Source organism: Hakea prostrata, chromosome 3 (genome assembly GCF_041222555.1).
Source record: "Hakea prostrata isolate BN-2017 chromosome 3, UWA_Hpros_2, whole genome shotgun sequence".
NCBI classification, from domain to species: domain Eukaryota; kingdom Viridiplantae; phylum Streptophyta; class Magnoliopsida; order Proteales; family Proteaceae; genus Hakea; species Hakea prostrata.
In genome coordinates, this window is record NC_142602.1 from 62,333,705 (window position 1) to 62,337,566 (window position 3,862).

The 3,862-nt window shown below is 35.7% G+C and overlaps 1 long non-coding RNA gene across 1 annotated transcript; it reads right to left on the bottom strand.

The window, feature by feature from the left end:
* Positions 1-272: 272 nt before the first annotated feature.
* Positions 273-3,380, bottom strand: LOC149022697 (uncharacterized). The gene is made up of 5 exons (XR_016172035.1): positions 3,144-3,380; positions 2,935-3,014; positions 2,481-2,542; positions 466-602; positions 273-317 (listed from the first exon to the last, which is right to left on the bottom strand). It is a non-coding gene; the product is annotated as an uncharacterized LOC149022697 (long non-coding RNA).
* Between the last annotated feature and the right edge of the window lie 482 nt (positions 3,381-3,862).

A 3,862-nucleotide genomic window follows, 5' to 3' on the forward strand; every position in this document is an offset into this window, starting at 1 on the left:
ATGTTACGAAATCATGGTGGGGCTGAAGCATCGTACATGTGGACACCACTGGATCGAATATCACCATTGCTGCTTCTCGTAATGGATTGATTGGACCTTGTAGGAGTCGGATGGGGTCAGTAAGAACAAATCGCCGCTGCAATTCGTTTTCCGGTAATGTTGTGCACCACAACCATCGTCTACCTCCACATAGGCTGTGGCATATGCAAGGTATGCAAGTTCGCAACTTAAGATGGGTAATGTCGAACACAAGTCTCTAGAGAACAAAGCGATATTCGCCAATATTTTGCCGAATTGTCAGAAAATCGTTGATTTTCCTGCAATATTCAGACGATATATGTAAATTCAGATTTCGGTAGCTGTTTCGATTCTCCAGCCACCAAAACTTCCAAAATTTGGTGAACTGGTGCACATTGATATCAATCACATAATAACACGAATTATCAAAGACATATAATAATATACCTTGAGAAAATCAGAAGAGGCCTCGTAGGTCATAACAGAAGAAAAAGAAGAAGAAGACTCTTGATCTTTTGACATGCTCACATATTCCCCATAGAGCTTTTCCAAAGCTCCCTTAACATGTTGAATTTCACCATCCCCTAAGAAAGAGTTTCCATGATAGAGTGATTCAAATACAGCTTGAACAATACTCATTTTATATCGGGGATCCAAAACAATGGCAACTGGCAAAATCAAAGAGTATTTATCCCAATATTTGTTAAACTTTTGTTTCATGGTAATTAACATATCTCCCATAAACTCATCTACCAGTGATCCATTATTCAAAGTTATGTAAATTTCCAACACACAAATAAGTATAGATTTGAAGTAGGATATTTGGAACCTGATAAAACCTTTGTGACCTCATTGAATGCCTTCAACAGTTTTAAAAATTTTCAATCCTCTCCCATTCATCTGAGTTAGGATTCAATGCATAACTTTGATTTGAATATCCCAAAGTCTCAAATACTGGCCTATAAAATAGAGCATCACTAAGCATTTCAAATGTTGAATTCCATCGTGTAGTTACATCTCCATGCAAGCCCCTATTAAAAGGCATTCCTAGGCGATCACAATATTCTTGAAAGTTTTGTTTCCTAGCTTGTGAGCTCTTCACACATTGGATCCTATCTCAAAACTTTTGAACAGATGCATATGATGCCATCTTAAACTATAAGGTTCAAAATATGGGCACAACATCGGATAAACAAAAATTCTCCTTTACAAATTAATACATTCTTTGAATTCAAAATGGTCCTCAAATAATTAATCCTAGAATCATTGGAACTTGCATTATCAATTGTCACTGAAAATAATTTTTGTTCAATTCCCCACTCAATCAAAATTTTGTGAACAGCCTCACATATATTATCACCCGAATGTGAGGTACTAATATAGAAAACTTGATCAATTTCTTCTGGAAAACCCATGGGTTAACAGTATAAGGAGCAATCAATTTTCAAGCTTTTCATCCCCAAGTTCCCATCACTTTGTTGCAACATCATTTGATTTATGTCCTTGTTATCTACCTTATGACACTTTTTCATGTGATTATTGAGACCAGTAGTCCCATTTTTTTGGGGATAAGCCAAAAATATCTTCCCACATTTTGTGTATTCTGCTCTAGGCCTTCCATCTTGATATTTCTTGGAATCATGATCAACCATTTTGAACCAATTACTTGTCCAACATAGTGATGTTTTAACTTTGCCACTTTTGGATGGTTGATTTGGTTCTTAAAGGGTCTTTACTTGTTGGCTATTAGATTGCTCAACAGGTCTTTCAATCTGAGAAGGTTCCGGACTCAAAGTAGAAACATCATGTGATTCAACAATCTCAGACACACCCCTTTTCATTTTGTTGGAGTAACAAAGATAATAGTAACTGTAAAAATGATAAACAGGGCAATTCACCTCTTACACTCTTACAAAAAATAGAAACAAGAGCAAGAACAATAAACATGAAGTCACAAAAGAATCAATTGATAACAAAATTAATTTATGTCAGTTTTATAAGATATGTTGAAAGTGTGACTGCAAGCAAATATTATATTCAATAAGAATAAAAACAAAAGTAACTCACGATCCACGAAGAAGATTGGAAGACATGACAATAATCTAGGAATCTTTAGAGGATATTGGCTTTACAGGTTTGCTAAATATAAGTTAAAGAAATAGAATAATGAAGACCAAAAGGAAATGGAAAACAAAAGACAATAGCCAATCATGTCTTCCATTTATCAAACCTAAAGCTTCCACTATGATAAAAACCCAAATAGAATTTTCAATTTGCATTACACAAGTGGCACAAGAAAAACGGTTCATATAATTCATAAAAAGCCTAAAGGACTAAAATGAATGCATTACACAAGTGGCACAAGAAAAACGGTTCATTATGTAGAGAATTAGACAACTAATGGTTCTAATTAGTGAACTCAAATTCCTAATTTAGGAGAGGGAACAATTTAGAAATCTTACCTAGGTAAAGATTGGGAGAAATGCTTTGAAGGATTCACAGGTTCTTTGCTTCAGCTCAAAACCTAAAACAATTCAAAGAAAATCAAAATAAGTCCATCTAAAATCAAAGTTTTTTATGACTAAGGATAAAAGGAAAATTATGAAAAATCCTTGGCCCAAGTCCTTGTGACTGATTTGATGATGAAAAGGAAATTACAAAATTAATTCTTACTTTTTCTTTTTTGGAAAAGGTGATTAATCGTTATAAAGTGTTTAAAAATTACACACTCATTGTTTTAATTAATAAAAAAATAATTTTGAGTGTGGGGTTTACCAAAACAGTGGCCATTCCATGCTTAACTTTCTTTTTGACATTCTACCCCTCTCTTCTTTTGATCGTATAAGCTCCTGGGTTTTTTAATGATACAAATGCCGTAGAAACACTGAAGCCTACTAAAGTGAAGAGCAACAACACCTTGCTTGGGATTTGTCAAGGCAGTAAAGACCATTCCGAGTTGTATCCCACCAACCATCTACTTCTTTCTTGGATAGATTCTGAAAGGAAACAGATAATGAATGAAAATAATTGCAGAACAATTAGCACAGTTGAGCTTGCTTATCAATAGCAAATAAAATAGAGAGAATAAAAATTGCAGAACAGTCGACACCGTTGAGCTTGCTTACCAACAGCAAATTGAGAGGCGATGTGCAAGTGGTTACCCAGTTACCCGTGGTCCTTACCCAGACGGTAAGATTTAAGAAGGAATGGAGAACGAGATTTGTAGAAAAGAAAAAGCGGACAGAGTAGAAGAAAGAACTAAACAAGAAGGAAGGAAGAACGAGAGGAAGGAAGATCAAGAGGCATCAGGATTCAGGCGAGAGTTCTCATAGCCTCGCTGCTCTTTGTTCTCTTCGAATGTGACGAACAACAGGGGAAAGTTAGTCAGTTTAGTCTCTTTAGGGTTTAAACTTTAAAGTTATTAGAATTAAGGGTTATAGTTATATGGTATACGGTACCAAATTCGGTACAAAAAATGGTATGTGGTATTCAGTATGGCGGTACGGTATACGCTATATACCGATGATATAATGCCGTATACCAAATTCAGTTTTGGTACAAACCGTACCGAATTTTGAAACAGTTCGATACGTTGTGGTTTATACGGTTTCGGTACTAAATTGACACCCTTATATGAGAGTGCCATCGGGATTTACTTGTTGGAGAGGAATAGGTTTTGTATCTTCTTTGGAAAAAGAATCCTCTTTGACTTCGGGATGAGGAATCTTGGGATTAGAGGCTGCAGCAGAAAGACCTTGAGGAGAGAAAAACTAGGTTGCATCCTTGGGAGAAGAGTTAGATGCTTCTTGCAGGTCCGCATCCAGCTATACATAGGGATTTTCAG